Genomic DNA, 24,241 nt, shown 5'->3' with positions numbered 1-24,241 from the left:
CATCTGCATAGAGTGAGACTCTGTGCTCTCTGCCTCCCCTTCGGATCCCCCTCCAATTTTTTGCTGCCCTGAGCGCGATTGCTAGCGGTTCGATTGCTAGCGCGAACAGCAGCGGCGACAGTGGGCATCCTTGTCTGGTGCCCCTGTGCAGCTGGAAGTATTGGGAGTTGGTATTGTTGGTCCGTACACTCGCCATGGGAGCGTTGTATAGGAGCATTACCCAAGCGATGAACCCTGTTCCAAGCCCGAACCGCTTCAGTACCTCTATGAGGTATTTCCATTCGACTCTGTCGAAGGCCTTTTCTGCGTCCAGGGAGACGATCACCTCTTGTGTTCTCTCCCCGGAGGGGGTCATTATCACGTTCAGCAGGCGCCTGATGTTCGAGGTAAGCTGTCTACCTTTGACGAAGCCCGTCTGGTCCTCTGTGACCACCTCAGGTACACAGTCTACACAATCCTTTTGGCTAGGATTTTGGCCAGTATTTTGGCGTCTGCGTTCAGCAGAGATATGGGTCTGTATGACCCACATTCCGTTGGGTCTTTGTCTTTCTTAGGTATCAGCGAGATTGAGACCTGTGCTAACGTGGGTGGCAGTGTGCCCCTAGCTAGAGAGTCTGTGAACATCTCCCGCAGGTGTGGGGCCAGCGCTGTCGCAAATTTTTTGTAGAAGTCCGCCGGGAATCCGTCCGGTCCCGGTGCCTTCCCCGTCTGCATGGAGCTAATGCTGTCCATGATCTCTCCCAGTGCTTGTGGTGCTTCCAGGTCCCGTTTTCTGCCCTCTCCCACGACTGGTATGTCCAGTCCATCAAGGAACCGGTTCATCCCAACCTTCCCCGTTGGGGGCTCTGAGGTGTACAGCTCTTGGTAGAAGGCCTTGAAGGTTTTGTTAATCCTCTCTGGTTCTGTTTCCAACGTGCCTCTGGTACCCTGAATAGAATTTATTAAGGGTGACTGGGATGGAGGATTGCGTAAGAATGAGCATGAGTGTCAGTTGTAAATGGTCAAATGGTGATTGGAAGAAATACACTGGCAGCAATGGACAGCTGCAACTGTAAGATAAATAGTGATGAGCTGAAGTCGGCTTGGGAAGGCTGTCATAATACCCACTGATGTATATAATGAGGTGCAGACAGGCAGTGATTGACACACAGGTTGACCAATGAACACACATCACAGAACAACCAATCACCAGACAGAACACTACCACTCTAAAGCCAGAGGGCACTAGGTTTCCCGCTCTCTCGGGAACCAGCTACTGAGACAGTCAGAGTCCACGAGCTAGCAAGTGCAAACACCATGCGGTAGCTAGTAAGTCTGGTCAGGCTAGTACTAGGTCTCCAGTCATTTCAGTATAGTGTCGACCCACAGTTGAATATATTTATCAGTTCTATCATTGAATAAAACAGTGTTGGATCTTCTCCAGTGTTAGACGTCTGTTTCTAGCTACGCTGCATCGAGTGCAGTCCACATCGAACCAACCTGCCTAACACATCAAAGGCCAATTGAGGGGGTTAAGGTGAGACACACAGAACGATATGAAGTGTGCCATTGCTCTCATGTTTCCTGCTGTGCTGAAATAATTGAATAATTTCCTGCATTGGATTCAGTGTCACTATGCTGCTGCTAACCTCCCAGGCAACGTGCCACCACATCTTCCATGTCTGAGATACCAGCTTCTTCCACCCATCACTAAGGAAGAGCATCGCTCTTCGTGACCTTCCAGTCCCGACCAGCACATCCAGGGAAACATTGCTGAAACAGGTGCAACCTTTGCCTGACGACTCCATAAGAAGAGTCAGAAGGGATCTGGGGTTCTCCTGATAACTCCAAATTCCTTCAGGTTAAATGCTTTGGAGTGCTCCTTTTAGGTTTGAAATTGCATCATGCACGTTTGCAAATGGATGAGAAACCTGGAATTAAAATGGTGACGGAGTGGCTGAGTTAAAAAGCCACTGACCGACTCACTGCATTTACCATTGGGTTTCCCATGTGTTATCAACGTCCCTATCACATCATACGGTCCAGCCCATTGTGTCTGCACTGTGCCAAATCAGCCAAATATGGACTTCAACCTCTTCCCCAGACCTTAATTTAAAAAAAAACTGAACTCTATCCTTGTGGTCGTCACCACTAGTGATATATTGTATGTATTACGGCACTGCCCGTATATTACAGGTACGGCGGCAAATCCCTGCCTGCTGCCTCCGACTAATAAAAGTGTGTGCCCTCCTGTGCTGCAGCCATTCTGGTTCCAGCTACAGGAGGCCCAACATTTTGTTCAATAAAGCCTCGATTATTCCACCATTCTTGTGGTAATCGACGGTTCATCAATTTATTGAACAAGATTTTAAAAGATGGATTTCCTCATCAAGCCTGACCGCCTGCAGCTGAGCTCTCACGCAGCCAATGCCAGTCCACCTTTGACCACTGGCTAGCCTGCTTCGAAGGCTACCTCAGAGCAGCCACTGAAGAACCCTCGGACTCGCAGAAGCTCCAAGTCCTCTACTCACGGGTGAGCCCTGACATTTTTCCCCTCATCCGGGATGAGGCCACCTACTCCGAAGCGATGACTCTCCTGAAGGGACATTACGTCAAACCGGTGAATCAAGTGTACTCCAGGCACCTCCTGGCCACGAGACAGCAACTTCCAGGGGAGACTCTGGACAATTTCTTGCGGGCCTACACATCCTCGGTAGGAGCTGTGACTGCCTGGAAGTTTCGGCAGTCCAACACACCAAACTTTTAATTAGAGACGCTTACATCACGGGCATAAGGGCTACGTACGCCAGCGACTATTGGAAGGGGTTACGCTCGATCTCGCGGGGACTAAGCAGCTCGTTAATTCATTAGAAGTGGCCTCCCACAATCTGCAGTCCTACACCCCCGACCGTGCGACACCCTTGTGGGCATCGTGGGCCCACCAGCTGCTGACTCCAGCTCACCGCAAGCCTGCGCCACACGGGAGCCAACTCTGGGGGGCACAAGTGTTATCTTTGTGGACAAAGCAAACACCCCAGGCAGCACTGCCTGGCACGGAGCGGGACCTGCAATGGGTGTGGGAAGAAAAGGCACTTTATTTCCATTTGCCAGGCCCGGTCGGTCGCCGCTGTTTCCAGGCCCAGCATTTCTACACCCCCCATGTGCGACCCAGGGGCACCGCCATCTTCCCCTTCGCAAGCCACGTGCGGCCTGTGGGCGCTGCCATATTCCCCACCGCAAGCCACGTGCGGCCCATGGGCACCGCCATCTTTGATGCCTCCCGCCATGAGCGCTGCCATCTTCGGCACCATTTTGGACCGTGCCTCAGGACACCTGCTCGTCTGACCATTCGCCACCTATCGTTACCTCTGCCACCGCTGATCAGCCCGGGACCTCCCAGCATCTTCAGCAGATCACCTCCTTCACCCTGGATCAGTATCGGCCCCGCAAACTCGCGACCGCTACGACGACGGTGAAGATCAACGGGCACGAGACGACCTGCCTCTTTGACTCTGGGAGCACAAGAGAGTTTCATCCACCCTGCTACGGTAAGGCACTGCTCCATCCCAGTACACCCCGTCACCCAGAAAATCTCCCTGGCCTCCGGATCTCATTCTGTTGGAATCCAGGGGTACTGTATCGTGACCCTCACCGTCCAGGGCGTAGAGTGCAGCAACTTCCGGCTCTACGTCCTCCCCCACCTCTGTGCTGACCTGTTGCTCGGCCTGGATTATCAGTGCCATCATCAAAGACTGACTTTGAAATTCGGTGGACCCCTGCCCCCCCCCCCCCTCACCGTCCGCGGCCTGACGACCCTTAAGGTCAATCCACCTTCCCTGTTTGCAAACCTCACCCCGGACTGCAGACCCGTCGCCACTAGGAGCAGACGGTACAGTGCCCAGGGCAGGACCTTCATCAGGTCGGAGGTCCAACGGCTTCTGTGGGAGGGGATAATTGAGGCCAGCAACAGCTCCTGGAGAGTTCAAGTAGTGGTAGTGAAGACTGGGGAGAAGCACAGGATGGTCATTGACTACAGTCAGACCATCAATCGGCACACGCAGCTCGACGCGTACCTCCTCCCACGCATATCTGACATGGTCAATCAGATTGCACAGTATCGAGTCTTTTCCACAGTAGACTTGAAGTCCGCCTACCACCAGCTCCCCATCCGCCCGGAGGACCACCAATACACTGCGTTCGAAGTAAATGTCCACCTCTAGCACTTCTTTAGGGTTCCCTTCGGCGCCAACAATGGGGTCTCGGTCTTCCAGTGAGAGATGGACCTAATGGTTGACCAGTACGGGCTGCGGGCCACCTTCCCATACCTATATAATGTCACCATCTGCGGCCACGATCAGCAGGACCACGACGCAAACCTCCAAAAATTCCTCCATACCGCCAAACTCCTTAACCACATCTATAATAAGGCGAAATGCATGTTCTGCACCAACCGCTTAGCATCCTTGGCTATTTGGTGGAAAATGGAGTCCTAGGGCCTGACCCGACCACATGCGCCCCCTCCTGGAACTCCCTCTCCCCCACTGCCCCAAGGCCCTGAAACGTTGCCTGGGATTTTGCTCATATTATGCCCAGTGGGTCCCTAATTATGCTGACAAGGCCCACCCACTCACCACGTCCACAGTTTTTTCCCTGACGGCTGAGGCTCACCAGACTTTCAACCACATCATGCCGGAAATTGCCACGGTCATGATGCACGCTGTCGACGAGTCCCTCCCCTTTCAGGTGGAGAGCGATGCATCGGAAGTAGCTCTGGCCGCCACCCTCAACCAGGCGGGCAGATCCGTGGCTTTCTTTTCCTGCACCCTCCATGCCTCCGATATTTGGCACTTGTCTGTCGGGAAGGAGGCCCAAGCCTCGTGGAAGCTGTGCAGCGTTGGAGGCATTACCTGGCCGGCAGGAGATTCACTTTGCTCACTGACCAATGGTCGGTTGCCTTCATGTTTTGTTTAATAATACACAGCGGGGCAAGATCAAAAATGATAAGATCTTTTTTTTTCTTTTTCTGTTTTTAAAAATTTTTTTTGAATATCCAATTAATTTTTTCCAATTAAGGGGCAATTTAGCGTGGCCAATCCACCTAACCTGCACATCTTTCAGTTGTGGGGGTGAAACCCACGCAGACACGGGGAGAATGTGCAAACTCCTCACAGACAGTGACCCAGGGCCGGGATTCGAACCCGGGTCCTCAGCGCCGTAGGTAGTAATGCTAACCACTGTGCCACTGTGCCGCCCCTCAAAAAAAAATGATAAGATCTTGAGGTGGAGGATCGAGCTCTCCACCTATAATTATAAGATCTTGTATCGCCCGGGGAAGCTCCACGATCCCGCTGATGCCCTATCCCACGGTACATGTGCCAGCGCACAAGAGGACCGACTCCGGGCTCTCCACTATGACCTCTGCCACCCGGGGGTCACCCGGCTCTTCCATTTTGGAAAGGCCCACAACCTGCCCTACTGCATTGAGGAGGTGAGGACCGTCACCAGAGACTGCCAAGTCTGCACAGAGTGCAAGCCGCACTTCTACCGGCCAGATAGAGCGCATCTGGTGAAGGCCTCCCGCCCCTTTGAACGCCTCAGTGTGGACTTCAAAGGGCCCCTCCACTCCACCGACCGCAACGTGTACTTCCTCAACGTAATTGACGAGTACTCTCGGTTCCCTTTCGCTATCCCGTGCCCCGACATGACTTCTGCCACGGTAATCAAAGCCCTGCACAGCATCTTCACTCTGTTCGGTTTCCCCACCTACATCCACAGCGGTCGGAGATCCTCAATCATGAGCGATGAGCTGCTTCAGTTCCTGCTTAGCAAGGGCATCGCCTCGAGCAGGACGAGCAGCTACAACCCCCGGGGAAACGGGAAGGTGGAGAGGGAGAAAGGGATGGTCTGGAAGGCCGTCCTGCTGGCCCTACGGTCCAGAAATCTTCCGGCCTCCTGCTGGCAGGAGGTCCTCCCCGACACGCTCCACTCCAGCTGGTCACTCCTCTGAACCTCCACTAATGAGACCACTCACGAATGTGTGTTTGCCTTCCCCAGGAGGTCCACCTCCGGGGCCTCTCTCCCAACATGGCTGACAGTTCCTGGACCCGTCCTCCTCTGGAAGCATTTGCGGAGCCATAAATCGGACCCCTTGGTTGAGAAAGTCCACGTCCTACATGCAAACGTGCGGTACATCTACGTGGCACACCCTGACGGCCACCAAGACACAATCTCCCTCCAGGACCTGGCACCCGTTGGATCCCCACCCACGACCCACGACCTGACACCGCTCTCCCTGCCCCCCCCCCCCCCCCCCGGTTGCCTCATTCACCCCTGTGCCGCTCATCCTCCCTCCAGCGAATCTCACTGCGGCTTCCACCCTAGCGGGATCTGTCCTCCCACTGGATTCACTCAGGAGTGACGAAGACGAGGACAACACGCTCCCGGAGTCGCAGGCGACCACATCGGCGCCCACATCACCACCAGGACTGAGGCGATCATGGCAGAGGGCCAGACCCCCATCAGACTTAATTTGTAGTGTTGTCGTCACCCCCTCCGGACTTTTTTTTAACAGGGGGTGAATGTGGTAGTCACCACTAGTTGCATATTGTATGTATTACGGCACTGCTCGTATATTACAGGTACGATGGTAAATCCCTGCCTGCTGGCTCCGCCCAGCAGGTGGCGTATAAAAGTGTGTGCTCTCCTGCACTGCAGTCAGTCTGGTTCCAGCTACAGGAGGCACAGCATCTTGTTCAATAAAGCCTCGACTGTTCCACCATTCACGTCTCGTGATAATTGACGGTACATCAATCATTGAGCATTAAATCTCAAAGTACACTGTCTAAGTAACACCAGGTAACTAGTTGCATTCAGTGTTTGAAATCAATTGACTCATGCTTTTGATGATTTTTCCTTTAAATCTGCCACAGTATTGTCCGCAGTTGATCAAATTCCTAACTGTTGATTTGCTGTTCATGTAACAGTAAACTGTGATGTATATTAAATTTCTCTTCACTCCACCTCAGTCCCTCCCTTTCCCCTGTTTCTTCTCCCCCCCCCCCCCCCCCTCACCCACATTCCCTCTCTGCCTGCTTGCTCTTCTATTTCTGTTTTTCTCTGCTTGCCTATTTTCTCCTCTCCCATCTGTTCTTCCTCTCCCCATCTCCCGCCTCCTCTTGCGTATAACTCTGGTTCACACTCACTCTTCCTGTTCCTTTGTGTTCCCCTCCTCTTCTCTCCTACCCACTCCTCATCCTATCAAGCCCTCTCCCTCAGAGTATTTAAATATTTCAAAAACTTTCTACTGATTGTCAGATTCTTGGGGGTCACACACTGGAGACACATGATCAGGCTATAGTTAAATAACAGATTGCATTTCCTTTCGTCATTTCAAGTTAATCATTAACATTTTCTGGAAATTGAAAGCGTTCTTTTTATTGAGTGTTTTGTTCATGTTCTGTTTTTTTTTACAAATTGCTGTATCTTACAGGTTAAATCCATAATTTGTAAGAATATATTTTTTTATTTGATCAAATTTCATTTTAATCAAGTTTTCTTCCATGCAGCAAATGAGGACCGAGATTACAGAGATAGACCAGAAGTATCCTACCAACGCCAAGAAATAACGGTTCAGCTTTCTGTTGCCTCACAACAGTGCGAAAAGTGGCTTTGCAGTGTGGAAAGCAGGTAGATGATTTGTGAGGCTTTTATATGCAAAAATTAAGAGTTTTCACTGTTTGAGAGTCCAGAAAAGCCAGGACTTTAATCCTGAAGGCACAAAAGGGGACATGGAGATTTAACAGATGTGTTCAAAATTATCAGAGGTTTGGGTGGAACACTTATGTGCAAACTGTTTCTACTGACAGAAGGATCGATATCGGGCAGCATGGTAGCACAAGTGGATATCACTGTGGCTTCACAGCGCCAGGGTCCCAGGTTCGATTCCCCGCTGGGTCACTGTCTGTGCGCAGTCTGCACGCTCCCTCCATGTCTGCGTGGGTTTCCTCCGGGTGCTCCGGTTTCCTCCCACAGTCCAAAGATGTGCAGGTTAGGTGAATTGGTCATGATAAATTGCCCTTAGTGACCAGAAAAAGGTTAGGAGGGGTTATTGGGTTACGGGGATAGGGTGGAAGTGAGTGCTTGGGTGGGTCGGTGCAGACTCGATGAGCCGAATGGCCTCCTTCTGTACTGTATGTTCTATGATAACCAGAGGACACAGGTTAATGGTAATTGATAAAGAACTAGAGGGGATTTTTTTCTGCAGTGATTTTTTTTATGTGCCAACTGAAAAAGAGATGGAAGTAAATTCAATACTGACTTTCAAAAGGAACTTCAGTGGGGGCAATTTTCTATCCTGGAGACGAGCTCCAGTGAGAAAGTTGGAGTAGTCTAGCTGGGTGGTGCAACAGGTGACTATTTGTGATCTTTGGCTTTTCTGCTCATTAATTATGCACCCACGAGGAGCTTGGCAAATCTGGTGGCAAGGGTGTTATCTCATGGGGTTGAAGTGGGCTGCATGGTAGCACAGTGGTTAACACTGTTGCTTCACAGCTCCAGGGTCCCAGGTTCGATTCCCGGCGGAGTCTGCACGTTCTCTCCGTTTCCGCGTGGGATTCCTCTGGGTGCTCCGGTTTCCCCCGTAAGTCCCGAATGACGTGCTTGTTAGGTGAATTGGACATTCTGAATTCTCCCTCAGTGAACCCGAACAGGTGCCAGAGAGTGGCGACTAGGGGATTTTCACAGTAACTTCATTGTAGTTGTAATGGAAGCCTACTTGTGACAATAATAAAGATGATTATTATTATTATACCCCTGTGCTATATTTAAAGGGTACCTGGATACGCATTCACTCATTGCAGGCTGGGAACTCCAAACCAATATAGGTCCTTACAGCCACAGCTTGTACTGGAGAAGCTGGCAGATGTGAGCAACCACATCCCTAGACATTAACGGTTGAGATCTTGAGATAAGAGCACTGCAGCCAAAGCACCCATGGCCAGGCCAATGCTGTCTGTTACAGTGGTCAATGTTCACATGAACAAATTGAAGTGACACATTGAGTGAATGTGGTAGTGTGACCCTGTGAAAAGAGTCAGCCTCCACTGGATACTGGACTGGCTCAGGGCAAATTGCCAGGGAGTGTGTGAGCCCCGGCCAATGGGGAGTTTTTGCGAGGCCCTTGGAGCAGGCCCCCGGGCAATATGGACCAGGGAACTGTTCTGTGCCTGTTACCTAATTGCCTTTGCCTTTCTTCAATTAAACCCCTTTTGTTTACGACAGTTTATGTCTCAAACTACTACAGTGGCGACAGGGAAAAATCTTTTCAATTACAGCTGACAGTCATGGTGAATAGAGGGAGGATGTAACTGTTGAGTAAACAGAGAAGTTCCAGCAAGAGTTGGGAGTTGGAAACTAGATCCGTTTGACCAAGGGGTTTAGTCATGGAGTCAGTACATCGAGCACTCTGATGTAACATCAATCGGACTCGAGTCGTGAAGAAGTTCCAAATATCAGGCTTTAATGAACTAGTTGTGTGCCCGGCAGTCGACTTAAAGAGAAAGGCCGACTGCTGGCTGCTACGGGTTCTTATACCCCGCCTCGTAGGAGGGGCTACCGGCCTCTCGGCCAATCGGCGAGCAGTCACATGACTAGCCTCCGCCAATTGGCAGAGAGATACATGACCTGCCTGAGCCAGTGGGCAGCGAGTCCTCTGCACCAATGGCAGCACTACTCTGAGGTACCATAAACCTCCTCGTCATACCACCACATTCACCCCTTGTGGAGAAAGAAGCCGGGGTGGGGGGGGGGGAGGGGAGGAGTAAGAAAAGAGGGGGGGTGGGGGCCGTCAGACTGGTGGTATGACTAGAGAGAACGAGGTGTACCGAGATATCTGGTGGCTGCCCAGTGGCCCGCGACGAATGTGTAAACGAACAACAATACCGTACACAATTCAGTTCCGAACAACGAGGAACAAGCAAAACAAAAGAGAAAACGAGACAAAAAAGTGCAAGTTTGTACATGGGAACACTGAAAAACACGAGTCCGATAAAGTCCGGTGGAACATCAGATCGACTCGATCAGTCTGACGGGCGCCCTCGATGTTCTGCTGGACCGTCGCAGCGATGTCGGTGATGTCGGGTCGGTGGTTGTCCTTGACTCTTGGAGTGGCGGTCGTGGTCCTGTGTCCGTACCCCTGGTCGGTGCTAACGAAGCTCTGGCCGGGGGAGGTGGTTCCTGTGTGCTGGGTTGCTGGGGCGCTGGGGGTGCCGGGGGCGGTTGGGACTGGGGGGGGGGCTGTTGGTGCTGGGGGTTGTGGCCGCACGCCAGCGGGTGCCAGGTCCCGAAGGGAGACCGTGTCCTGCCGTCCGTCGGGATACTCCACGTACGCGTACTGCGGGTGGACTAACTGGACTTGTTCAACCAACGGGTCGGACTTGTGCACCCACACATGTTTCCAGAGCAAGATGGGCCCGGGGGCGGCCAGCCAGGTCGGGAGCGGGGATCCTGAGGACAACTTCCAAGGGAAAACAAGAAGACGTTCGTGAGGTGTTTGGTTTGTGGCAGTGCAGAGGAGAGACCGAATAGAGTGGAGGACGTCGGGGAGGACCTCTTGCCAGTGAGAGATAGGGAGATTCCTGAACCATAGGGCCAGTAGGACGGTCTTCCAGACCGTACCATTCACCCACTCGACCTGCCCGTTACCCCGGGGGTTATAACTGGTCGTCCAGCTAGAGGCGATGCCTCTGCTAAGCAGGAATTGACGCAGTTCGTCACTCATAAAAGAGGACCCCTGTGGTGATATGATCTGCATACTCGTCTGCCATTGGGCCAGAACGTCGGCTTACCATTGACCCTGGTCGGTCATGTGCCTCTCGACCGATTGGCCGAGAGGCTGAGTTAACCACGCCTCTATTAACGAGGTATAAATGGTCAGACGACTGACGATCGTCCCTTTCCATTGTAGACGATCGCAGAGCTGTGTTCTAGTCAATTAAAGCCAGACTTTGGTAAATCACTCGCCTCGCGTACAATTGATGGTACATCAATTTAATTGACTACGACTTTGAAGATGGAGTTCCGCATCAAGCCCGAATGCCTCCGCATCAGCCCGCAAACTCCGAACTCTGCAGAACTTTTCCAACTCTGGCTGACTTGCCTCGAAGGGTTCCTAGCATCTACAACCACCCCCCCCACCGGGGCACAGAAGCTGCACGTCCTCCACTCCAGCGTGGGTATTGACGCTTACGCAATAATCAAAGAGGAAACGGATTATGATGACGCTATACAAAAGCTAAAAGGACAATTCATCAAACCGGTCAACAGGGTATTCGCTCGACATCTGCTGGCCACCAGAAAGCAGGTCCCCGGTGAGTCTCTAGGCCAATACGCCCGGGCCCTCTATGCCCTGGGGAGAGGTTGCTCCTGTGTAGCGGTGTCCGCTACAGAGCACATGGAGCTACTGATCAGAGACGCTTACGTGGCTGGGATGCTGTCTCCCGTGATCTCGTTCACACCCCCCCCCCCCGCCTTCCTTCTCCGCAAGGGGTGAATGTGGTGATATGATCTGCATACTCGTCTGTCATTGGGCCAGAACGTCGGCTTACCATTGGCCCTGGTCGGTCATTTGCCTCTCGACCGATTGGCGGAGAAGCTGAGTTAACCACGCCTCTATTAACGAGGTATAAATGGTCAGACGACTGACGATCGTCCCTTTCCATTGTAGACGATTGCAGAGCTGTGTTCTAGTCAATTAAAGCCAGACTTTGGTAAATCACTCGCCTCGCGTACAATTGATGGTACGTCAACCCCCAGTCGCTGTGGATGCACGCAGGGTAACCGAACAGGGAGAAAATGGAGAGGAGGGCCTTGATGACGGTTGTCGTGGTCATGTCAGGGCAGGGGATGGCGAAAGGGAAGCGGGAGTACTCGTCAATCACACTTCGAAAGTAGATGTTGCAGTTGTTGGAGGGGAGGGGATCCTTGAAGTCCATACTAAGACGTTCAAAGGGGTGGGACGCCTTTACCAGATGCGCTTGCTCAGGGCGGTAAAAGTGCGGCTTGCACTCTGCGCAGATGTGGCAGTCCCTGGTCACGGTCCTGACCTCCTCAATGGAGTAGGGCAGGTTGCGGGCCTTAATGAAATGGTAGAAGCAGGTTACCCCTGGATGACAGAAGTCCGCGTTGAGGGTGCGGAGGCGGTCGATCTGCGCACTGGCACAGGTACCGCGGGACAGGGCATCAGGAGGCTCGTTGAGCTTCCCAGGATGATACAAGATATTGTAGTTGTACGTGGGCAACTCGATCCGCCACCGCAAGATCTTGTCGTTCTTGATCTTGCCCCTCTGTGCATTATCGAACATAAAGGCCACTAACCGTTGGTCTGTGAGGAGGGTGAACCTCCTGCCGGCCAGATAGTGCCTTCAGTATCGCACAGCTTCAACTATGGCCTGTGCCTCCTATGGCCTGTTCCACCGAGGAATGGCGGAGTTCGGAAGCGTGGAGGGTCCGGGAGAAGAAGGCCACGGGTCTGCCCGTTTGGTTCAGGGTGGACACCACATCTACATCAGACGCGTCGCTTGTGACCTGGAATGGGAGGGACTCGTCGATAGCACGCATCGTGGCCTTTGCGATATCCGATTTGATATCGCAAACTGCAAGCCGGGGCTGGGTTAGCTCACTGAGCTAAATCGCTGGCTTTTAAAGCAGACCAAGCAGGCCAGCAGCACGGTTCAATTCCCGTACCAGCCTCCCCGAACAGGTGCCAGAATGTGGCGACTAGTGGCTTTTCACAGTAACTTCATTGAAAACCTACTCGTGACAATAAGCGATTTTCATTTTCATTTTCATTGATGCAGCTAAAGGCCTGGTGGGCCTCCATCGATAGGTGAAACATGTTGGATTGGATTAGGGGGCGGGCTTTGTCAGCGTAGTTGGGGACCCATTGGGCGTAATAGGAGAAGAAGCCCAGGCAGCGTTTGAGGGATTTGAGGGTGTTGGGGAGAGGGAGTTCCATTAGGGGGCGCATGCCTATTGGGATCGGGGCCTATCACTCCGTTACGCACTACGTAGCCGAGGATGGCTAGACGGTTGGTGCTAAATACGCACTTATCCTTGTTATATGTGAGGTTAAGGAGTTTTGCGGTATGGAGGAATTTTTGGAGGTTGATGTCATGGTCCTGCTGGTCGTGGCTGCAGATGGTGACCTTATCGAGATATGGGAAGGTTGCCTGTAAACCATATTGGTCCACCATTCGGTCCATCTCCCGTTGGAAGACCGAGACCCCATTTGTGACACCGAATGGAACCCTTAGAAAGTGATAGAGGCGCCCATCTGCCTCGAACGCAGTGTACATTCGGTCACTCGCGCGGATGGGCAGCTGGTGATAGGCGGACTTGAAATGAAATGAAAATTGCTTATTGTCACGAGTAGACTTCAATGAAGTTACTGTGAAAAGCCCCTAGTCGCCACATTCCGGCGCCTGTTCGGGGAGGCTGTTACGGGAATCAAACCGTGCTGCTGGCCTGCTTAGTCTGCTTTCAAAGCCAGTGATTTAGCCCAGTGTGCTAAACAGCCTCTTAAGGTCCACCGTGGAGAAGACTTTGTACTTCGCGATCCTGTTAACCAGGTCGGAGATACGGGGGAGAGGATACACGTCCAGCTACGTAAACCTGTTGATGGCCTGACTGTAGTCAATGACCATCCGGTTTTTCTCCCCAGTCCTAACCACCAGCACCTGGGCTCGCCAGGGACCGTTGCTGGCCTCAATGACCCCTTCCTTCAGCAGCCTTTGGACCTCGGACCTGATGAAGGTCCGGTCCTGGGCACTGTATCGTCTGTTCCTAGTGGCGACGGGATTGCAATCCGGGGTGAGGTGCGTAAACAAGGAAGGGGGGTCCACTTTGAGGGACACGAGGTTGCAGACAGTAAGGGGGGGAATAGGGCCACCGAATTTGAAGGTTAAGCTATGCAGGTTGCACTGGAAATCCAGTCCTAAAAGTGCAGGTGCGCAGAGATGGGGAAGGACGAGAAGTTTGTAATTTTTAAAAACCCTCCCCTGGACCGTGAGGTCCGCTACGCAGCACCCGGTGATGTGGACAGAGTGTGAACCTGAAGCTAGAGCGATTTTATGCTTAACCGGGTGAACGGGGAGCGCGCAGCGTCTTACCGTATCGGGGTGGATAAAACTCTCTGTGCTCCCGGAGTCTAGTAGGCAGCTTGTTTCGTGTCCGTTGAGGAAAATTTGCGTAGTCGCCGTGGAGGGCGGCGCCCGGGGCTCGCACGTGGAGTTGGGGCCCCAAGTTGGCGGCGCCTGGGGCCCGCACATTGCGTCAGTGCCCCACATTGGCGGCATCCGTGGGTCACTCGTGGTGGCTGGGAGCAGGGGCATGGAGGTCCGCGGGCCGCACGGGGCCCTGGGGGACGCGGGGGGCGATCCGCGGTCGCTGAGCAGAACAGCAGCGACCGACTTGGACTGGCAGACCACCAGCGAAATGGCCCTTTTTACCGCAGCTCTTGCAGACTGCGGAGCGGGCCGGACAGCGGGTGCTTAGCTTGGCCACAGAAATAACAGCAGGGCCCCGTGAGCTTATCGGGGCGCCCCGCAGCGCAGGCCTGGGGGGGGTCGGGATCGACGGGGGAGAGGGAGGTTGCGTGCCACGTTGCCCAAGGGACCGCCGCGCAGCCGGGGGCATATGCACGGGCCTTTCAGTCGGCAACATCCAGAGAGGATGCGAGGGCCCGTGCCTCAGTGAGGCTTAAAGTGTCCTTTTCCTGCAGCCTCTGGCGTATTTGAGAAGATTGCATGCCTGCGACGAAGGCATCCCGAATTAACAGTTCAGTGTGTTCTGCTGCAGTAACATGCGGGCAGGCGCAATTTCTCCCCAGGACAAAGAGGGCCCGATAGAATTCATGAAGGGACTCACCGGGGAACTATTGCCTTGTAGCCAGGAGGTGCCGCACGTAGGCTTGATTTACAGGCCTGAGAAAATGTCCTTTCAGGAGATCCATGGTTGCGCCATAGTCCTGTTCGTCCTCAATCATCGAGTAAACGGCGGTGCCCACGCACAAGTGGAGGATGTGGAGTTTCTGCTCCTTTGTGGGTTGGCTGTCTGCAGTGGTGAGGTAACTGTTGAAGCACGCCAGCCAATGTTTAAAAGTTGCTGACGCGTTTGTAGCATGCGGGCTGATGCGGAGGCAGTCTGGTTTGATCCGAAGCTCCATTTCAAAATTCTAGTTCATTAAATTGATGTACCATCAATCGGACTCGAGTCGTGAAGAAGTTCCAAATATCAGGCTTTAATGAACTAGTTGTGTGCCCGGCAGTTGACTTACAGAGAAAGACTGACTGCAGGCTGCTACGGGTTTTTATACCCCGCCTCGTAGGAGGGGATACCGGCCTCTCGGCCAATCGGCGAGCAATCACATGACTAGCCTCAGCCAATTGGCAGAGAGACAAATGACCTGCCTGAGCCAATGGGCAGCGAGTCCTCTGCACCAATGGCAGCACTACTCTGAGGTACCGTAAACCTCCTAGTCATACCACCACACACTCCATTTGTTCTTAACCACGAATGAGATCACAAGCAAGAACAAGCAGAAGGTGAGACTTCTGACAATTTACAGGGCGGCATGGGAGCACAGTGGTTAGCACTGTTACTTCACTGCGCCAGGTCCCGATTTTGTTCCCCGGCTTTGGTCACTGTCTGTACTGAGTCTGTACAGAGTCTGCACCTTCTCCCTGGTTCCGCATGGGTTTCCACCGGGCCCTCCGGTTTCCTCCCACAAGCCCCAAAAAACGTGCTGGTTAGGTGAATTGGACATTCTGAATTCTCCTTCAAGTTTACCCAAACACCTGCCAAAATGTGGCAACTAGGGGATTTTCACAGTAACTTCATTGCAGTGTTAATGTAAGTCAACTTTGGGTAACGTTTGAGGGCTGGGAATATTATTTTACGATGCCGAAAGAGGTGAATGACTTCCGGTGCATGGGTTGGGGGAGGGCTGAATGGTGGACTTTGGTACCAGTTGTATATATTTTTACACATTCACTTACTTGTTTGAGGACATTTATATGTTATATGTTTGCTGTAACCCTTTGTTGCTGGCAGATGTCACTGTGCCTTCCGGGTCTCTCGGTGCAAGATGTATACTATTAAACGTTTTTGTACATTTTGGACTGTTTGTACCCTCTGCACAGTTTATGGTTAGCTATGCTCGCGTTTGCGAGGGTCCTTGGGGTAACTGAGAATGTTCTGTATGGTGGCTCCTTTGGTGTGTTTTCTTCTTTTTCATGTCTGGGTTTGGAACACAATGGGAAGAGGCTGGGGGAGGGGTGTTGGGAGAGGCAGTGAGTAAGTGAGGGGGAGATAGGTGAGTGGGAAAGGGTAGGTGGGGCCCTTTGTTTCAGCCTCCAGGTGGTAGTCGCTACCCTAGCATGCAATGCTAGTGAACAGAAGTGGAGTGGAGGTGGGGACTGCCATGGATGGCCAGCGTTGGAGGCAGGGGAGGGTGGGAGGGGTGGGGGAAGTGGGGAGGTGCGACATGTTTGGTATGGTGGACAAATTTAGCTAAGGAGGGATGAGGGAGGCCATCTTGGGTGGACCCAGTCTAGGGAGGGGAAGGGGAATGATGATGCGGATTTTAGGGGAGCGGGGAGGCAGAGGCGGAGGTAAGATTTATGATGTGAAACATTTGTGGGTTGAATGCGCCAGTTGAACTGTCATGGGTGCATCGAAAATGTTTAAGGGCAGAGGGAATTTTCCTGCAGGAGACACACTTGCAGGTAAAGAATTGGATGAGGCTGAAGAAGGGATGGGTTCCACTCAGGGGTTGACTTAAGTCGAGCGGAGTCGCGATCTTGTTCAGCATAAAATGGTGTTTGTGGTGGTGAGGGAGGTGCGGGACCCTGGAGGTAAGTTTGTAACAGTGAGTGGGGTGTTAGCGGGAACGCCGGTGGTGCTGATGAATGTGTATGTGCCCAACTGGGACAATGTGGAGTTTGTGAGGTACTTGTTTGGAGTGATTCTGGACCTGGACTCTCACCAATTGATTATGGGCGCGGATGGACAGTTTGAGTTCGCAGTCAGGAGGAGTGGCGAGGGAGATGGGGGCGTTCATAGATCAGATGGAGATGGTGGACCCGGGGAGATTTAGACACTCAGGGGAGAGGGAGTATCCTTCTCGCATGTTCATCCGGCATATTCCTGTATTGACATTTTTGTGGTGGGGTCGGCAAGGCAGTGTTGGCTGGGGGTGGCGGGGTGGAATATGCATGGATCGTGATCTCGGACCACGCGTCACATCTCTTGCACTTTAGACTTAGATTGGGGTGGGAGCAGAGACTGAGCTGGAGGTTGGATTCGGTGCTGTTGGCAGATAAGGAATTCTGTGGTAAGGTGGCAGGGTCGATCAAAAGGTATGTAGAACTCAATTAAAATGAGGGAGGCTCGACATCCATCTTTTGGGAGGCTCCGAAGGCAGTCGTTGAAGGACAAATAATTTGGTTGAAGGCCTGCAGAGAAATTTGACAGGTTGACAACGGGGAGGGCGGTAGGGCAACTGTGTAGGGCAAGAGGGGTGCAATACGAGTGTGGGGAGAAGGCGAGCCGCATGCTGGCGCACCAGCTGTGGAGGCAGGCTGCGTCCAGGGAAACATTGAAGATCCGGACTGGGGCTGGGGATGTGGTGTCAGAGCCAGGGAAGATAAATGAGGCATTTAGAGAGTATTACCAGGGACTTTATGAGGCAGACCCAGGAGGAGAGGAGGAGGACATGGGGTGGTTTCTGGACGAGCTGGAATTTCCCCAGGTGGAGGAAGCAAAGAGGCAGGCATTGGAGGAGCCCCTGGGGCTGAGGGAGGTGCTGGATAGTATCAGGGGTATGAAGTCGGGGAAGGCCCCTGGGCCGGATGGGTACCCAGCAGAATTTTATAAGGAATTAGCAGCGGACCTGGCACCACATCTGTTGGGGGCGTTTAATGAAGCACTGGAGAAGGGGGAGTTGCCGGAGACGATGAAGCAGGCAGTAATCACACTAATCCCCAAAAAAGGGAAGGATCCGGTGGAATGTGGGTCGTATTGAACACGGATGTGAAAGTATTGGCTAAGTTGTTGGTGGGGAGGATGGAGGTTTGTGACCCGGGGGTGGTTGCAGAAGATCAAACAGGCTTCGTGAAGAGCAGGCAGCTTGAGAGTAATATAAGACGGCTGTTGAATATGGTGATGAACCCGTCGAGAGCTCTGGTACTGGAGGTGGTGGTGTCCATGGACGCGGAGAAAGCATTTGATCGGGTGGAATGGCGGACTTGTTCGAAGTTTTGGGAAGATTTGGGTTTGGGCCGAGATTTGTGGCATTGGTGCGGTTGCTGTATGTGGTGCCAAGAGCGAGGGTGAGGATGAATGAAATTAGCTCACGAAGCTTTGACGTACACAGGGGTACGAGGCAGGGGTGCCTGCTGTCGCTGCTGCTGTTTGCGCTGGCCATAGAGCCATTGCCGATGGCTTTCAGGGGGTCGGCAGAGTGGCAGGGGATAATGTGGGGACAGAGGGAGCATCGGGTGTCGCTCTATGCCGATGACCTCTTGTTGTATGTTTCGGATCCGTTGGAGAGTATGGGAAGGATTAGGGGCCTGTTGGGGAGGTTTGGAGGGTTTTCAGGATACAAGCTGAATATAGGGAAAAGCGAGGTATTCCTGGTGAATGAGCTGGCACAGCGGTCTAATTTAGGGGGGATGCCATTTACGGTAACGAGGTTTGGTACTTGGGGATTCAGGTTGCGAGGGAATGGACGGGGCTCCATAAGTGGAACTTAAGAAGCTGGTGAGGAGGCCAGGGAGGATTTTAAGACACTGCACTTAACGTTGGCAGGGAGGGTCCAAGTGGTGAAAATGAATATTCTGCCGAGGTTCTTGTTTATCTTTCAGGCTCTCCCAATCTTTATACCAAAGGCCTTTTTTCGGAAAGTGGACACAATCATCTCAGACTTTGTATGGACGGGAAGGTGCCGAGGGTGGGGAGGACCCTGCTACAGAGGCAAAGGCAGCAGGGGGGGTTGGCGTTGCCAAACTTGCTTCATTAATATTGGGCGGTGAATGTGGACAAGGTGCGGCGGTGGTGGGAAGGAGAAGGGGTAGAGTGGGTTAGGATGGAGGAGGAATCTTGTAAGGGGTCTAGTTTGAGGGCTATGGCGACGGCAGCATTGCCAATGGCTCTGAGTAGATATTCAGGGAGCCCAGTGGTGCTGTCCACGGTGAAGATATGGAATCAGTTGAGGAGGCATTTTAGGGTGGAAGGGATGTCGGTGCTAACGTCGCTGTGCGCGAATCATGGGTTTGAGCCGGGGGGATGGATAGTGTATACAGGAGGTGGAGGGATGTGGGGCTGGTCAAGGTGTGGGATTTGTATTTGGATTGGATTGGATTTGTTTATTGTCACGTGTACCGAGGTACAGTGAAAAGTATTTTTCTGCAAGCAGCTCAACAGATCATTCAGTACATGGAAGAAAAGGGAATTAAACAAAATTCAAGAAAATACATGAGAATACATAATAGGGCAACACAAGATATACAATGTAACTACATAAGCATTGGCATTGGTTGAAGCATACAGGGTGTAGTGTTAATGAGGTCAGTCCATAAGAGGGTCATTTAGGAGTCTGGTGACAGTGGGGAAGAAGCTGTTTTTGAGTCTGTTCGTGCGTGTTCTCAGACTTCTGTATCTCCTGCCCGATGGAAGAAGTTGGAAAAGTGAGTAAGCCGGGTGGGAGGGATCCTTGATTATGCTGCCCGCTTTCCCCTGGCAGCAGGAGGTGTAGATAGAGTCCATGGATGGGAGGCAGGTTCGTGTGATGGACTGGGTGGTACTCACGACTCTCTGACGTTCCTTGCAGTCATGGGCCGAGCAGTTGCCATACCAGGCTGTGATGCAGCCCGATAGGATGCTTTCTATAGTGCATCTATAAAAGTTGGTAAGGGTTAATGTGGACATCCCGAATTTCCTTAGTTTCCTGAGGAAGTATAGGCGCTGTTGTGCTTTCTTGGTGATAGCGTCGACGTGAGGGGACCAGGACAGATTTTTGGTGATGTGCACCCCTAGGAATTTGAAACTGCTAACCATCTCCATCTCGGCCCCGTTGATGCTGACAGGGGTGTGTACAGTACTTTGCTTCCTGAAGTTGATGACCAGCTCTTTAGTTTTGCTGGCATTGAGGGAGAGATTGTTGTCATTACACCACTCCACTAGGTTCTCTATCTCCCTCCTGTATTCTGACTCGTTGTTATTCGAGATCCAGCCCACTATGGTCGTATCGTCAGCAAACTTGTAGATGGAGTTGGAACCAAGTTTTGCCATGCAGTCGTGTGTGTACAGGGAGTAGAGAAGGGGGCTAAGTATGCAGCCTTGCGAGGCACCGTTATTGAGGACTATTGTGGAGGAGGTGTTGGTGTTCATTCTTACTGATTGTGGTCTGTGGTTAGAAAGTCAAGGATCCAGTTGCAGAGTGGAGAGCCAAGTCCTAGGTTTTGGAGCTTTGATATGAGCTTGGCTGGGATTATGGTGTTGAAGGCGGAGCTGTAATCAATAAATAGGAGTCTGATGTAGGAGTCCTTGTTTTCGAGATGCTCTAGGGATGAGTGTTGGGCCAGGGAAATGGCGTCTGATGTGGACCGGTTGCGACGGTATGCGAATTGAAGTGGGTCAAGGCGTTCCGGGAGTATGGAGGTGATGCGCTTCATGATCAGCCTCTCGAAGCACTTCATTACAACTGACGTCAGGGCCACCGGACGGTAGTCATTGAGGCACGTTGCCTGGTTCTTCTTTGGTACCGGTATGATGGTGGTCTTCTTGAAGCAGGTGGGGACCTCGGAGTGGAGTAGGGATAGGTTAAAGATGTCTGTGAATACCTCTGCCAGCTGGTATGCGCAGGCTCTGAGTGCACGACCAGGGATCCCGTCCGGGCCCGTCGCCTTCCGTGGGTTCACTTTCAGGAAGGCCGATCTGACTTCGGAAACTGTGATGGTGGGTATGAGTGAATTATGGGCTGCTGGGGCACTCGATAGCGGATTATTGGTTACCTGCTCAAACCGAGCATAGAATGCATTAAGTTCATCGTAGAGGGGTGCGCTGCTACCAGAGATACTGCTCGGCTTCGCTTTGTAGCCTGTTATGTTGTTTAGTCCTTGCCACAACCGCCGAGAGTCTGTCTATGACTCTAGCTTAGTTTGATATTCTCTCTTGGCATCTCGGATGGCTTTGCGGAGGTCGTACCTGGATTTCTTGTATAGGACAGGGTCGTCTGCCTTGAACACCTCAGATCTGTCCTTCAATAGGGAGTCAATCTCGCAGTTGAGCCATGGTTTCCGGTTGGGGAACGTACGTACTGCTTTCTTTGGCACGCAGTCGTCCACACATTTGCTGATGAAGTCTGTGACGGTGGTGGCATACTCATTTAAGTTAGTCGCTGAGTTCTTAAATATGAACTGGTCCACTGTCTCTAAGCAGTCACGTAAGAGCTCTTCTGTCTCCTCGGACCAGCACTGCACAACCTTCTTAGCTGGATTCTCCCGCTTGAGTTTCTGCTTGTAAGCCGGGAGAAGGAGCACAGTCTTATGGTCTGATTTCCCAAAGTGCGGTCGGGGGATGGAACGGTAGGCGCCCTTGATTTTTGAGTAGCAGGGATCAAGAGTGTTGTCGCCCCTGGTGGGACAGGAGATGTGCTGGTGGAATTTTGGCAGTACACTCTTGAGGTTGGCTTTGTTGACGTCTCCGGCCACAATGAACAAGGCCTCCGGGTATTCTGTTTCATAGTTGTTTATGACTGTACAGTTCATCCAGCGCCTTCCTCACTTCTGCCTGGGGTGGGATGTAGACCGCTGTGATAATGGCTGAAGTGAACTCACGTGGAAGATAGTATGGGCGGTACTTTACGGTCAAGTATTCCAGGTCTGGGGAGCAGTAGGTCGCCAGGGTCACCACATCCAAGCACCAGGAGGAGTTGATGAGGAGGCAAACCCCTCCACCTTTCGCTTTGCCTGAAGATGCCGTGCGGTCCGCCCGGTGAATAGAGAAGCCTTCAGGTTGTATGGCACAGTCCGGTGAGGCAGGGGTAAGCCATGTCTCTGTGAAACAGAGCACACAGCAGTCTCTTACTTCCCTCTGAGAGTTAAGTCTGGCGTTAAGTTCATCCAGCTTGTTTTCCATCGCTTGGACGTTTGCCAGGAGTATGCTGGGGAGAGGGGTCTTGAAACCGCGTTGCTTCAGTCTAACCTGCAGACCGCTGCGTTTCCCTCGCTTCCTCGGTCGGGTGAAAAGGTCTCCAAGGGCCTCGGAGGATCTTCAAGCCTGCAAGAGAAGATAAAAGATAAAAAATTTGGAGGAAGGGTTCGCCAGTCTGGAGGAGCCAAGGGAGAGGGTAGAGCTGCCGCGGGGCAGCTGAACTGGCGGTCGGCATCACCACCGGGGGTAGCAGCATGGTAGGGTGACCTGTATGACTTCCTGCGGTTGGAGAAGATGGGCAGTGGAGGCAGCATTTGAGACTGGAGGATGCCTTGGTGTGGGCACCGATCTGTGATAAGCATAGGTTTGCACCGGGCTGGAAGCGAGATTTTGGGGGGGGGCGACAGGCAGGGATTGAGCGATTAAGGGACCTGTCCGTAGGGAGCAGCTTTGCGAAATTAAAGCACCTGGAGGAAGAGTATGGGCTGCCCATGGGGAATGGTTCCAATACCTCCAGGTCCGTGATTTCATGAGGAAAGAGGTGCCGTCCTTTCCCGGATGGCCGCCCTTGGGCTGCAGATAAGGTGTTGTCGAGGGAGGGGAGGGGAAGGTGAGCGAGGTTTACAAGGAGCTGATGGATTGGGAGGGGGCCTCAATGGGAGACATTAAACAGAAGTGGGAAGAGGCGCAGGCCGGGGGGAGGGGGCGGTTAAGAGGAGGCCGGGACATGGCAGGAGGCTCTGCAGAAGGTGAATGCATCCTCGACGTGGGCGAGACTCCATCTTATTCAGTTCAAAATAGATGATGAGTAGGTTATTTTGAGGGAGTAGTGGATAGATGCGAGCAGTGCGCAGGGAAGGCCACAGGGAAGGTTTTGGGTATGCCCGAAGCTCAAGGGGTTCTGGCAGGGGTTTACGGACATAATGTCAAAAGTGCTGGGGGTAAAAGTGGCCGCAAGTCTAGAGGTAGGGATGTTTGGGGTGTCGGAAGACCCGGGGTCCAGGGGGCTGGAGAGGCCGATGTCTTGGCCTTTGCCTCCCTGATGATAGTCCAGAGACGGATTTTGCGTGGGTGGAGGGACTTGAAGCTGCCAAAAGTGGGGGTGTGGGTGAGTGACATGGAGGAATTCCTAAGGTTGGAGAGGATGAAGTTCACCTTGAGGGGGTCGGTCAATGGGTTCGCCCTGAAGTGGTCAGTTGATGGATTCACCCTGATGTGGCCAGTCGATGGGTTCGCCCTGAGGCGGAAGCCGTTCATTGACTTCTTGAAGGAGGATTCAGGTGTCAGCAGAGGGGGAGGGGGGATTTAAGGGGGTTAAACTGGAGAAAGCAGGACGGGAGGAGGGTATATGGCGGGGATGAAGTGGGTGTTGGTTATCTGTTCTGTTGTATAATTGTACTTCTGCTTTTGTTTTGTTTTTTGTTTGTTTATGCGATTTCCTGAATAAAGCATTTATATAAAAAAGAAAATTGGTCACATTGTTATTTATGAAAATAATAACAAAAGAAGTTTTGATGAGTTAAATTCAGGAACATTGAAATTCTAATTAACGAGAAAGGTTCAAAAGTGACGCAAGAAAAGCTGGCTATTGTTAATCATTAATTTCTGGTTACAGTGGTTAGGTAACGTTCAAAGTAAAGAAATAAAAGATGTTCCATTTACTTTATGACCCATTTTTATTGACTTTTCATCATTTGTTTGTCACGCAAGGCAATATCATTGCTGTCTCACGAGATTGTTTGTAAATTTTAGGGTGGCACCATAGCACAGTAGTTAGCACTGCTGCCTCATAACGCCAGGGACCCGGGTTCAATTCTGACCTTGGGTGACTGTGTGAAGTTTGCCCGTTCTTCCTGTGTCTGCGTGGGTTTCCTCTGGGTGCTCCAGTTTCCTCCCACAGTCCAAAGATGTGCAGGTCAGGTGGATTGTCCATGCTAAATTGCCCCTTAGTGTCCAAAGGTTAGGTTGGGTTACAGGAATAGGGTGGAGGGGTGGACTAAAGTAAGGTGCTCTGTCCAAGGGCCGGTGCAAACTCGATGGCCGAATGGCCTCC

General features: G+C 52.3%; 1 protein-coding gene across 1 annotated transcript in view; it reads left to right on the top strand.

The window, feature by feature from the left end:
* Positions 1-7,508: 7,508 nt before the first annotated feature.
* The window catches only part of LOC119966155 (ATP-dependent translocase ABCB1-like), a 166,153-nt gene continuing 149,420 nt past the window's right edge, over positions 7,509-24,241 (top strand). Inside the window, exon 1 of the mRNA XM_038797442.1 lies at positions 7,509-7,665. The gene's annotated coding sequence lies outside the window, so the exon portion shown is untranslated. The remainder of the gene's footprint in view (positions 7,666-24,241) is intronic.

This window comes from Scyliorhinus canicula, chromosome 5, assembly GCF_902713615.1.
Source record: "Scyliorhinus canicula chromosome 5, sScyCan1.1, whole genome shotgun sequence".
Lineage (NCBI taxonomy): Eukaryota > Metazoa > Chordata > Chondrichthyes > Carcharhiniformes > Scyliorhinidae > Scyliorhinus > Scyliorhinus canicula.
The sequence above is the reverse complement of the archived record's forward strand: the minus strand, read 5'-3'. Positions and strand labels throughout refer to the sequence as shown.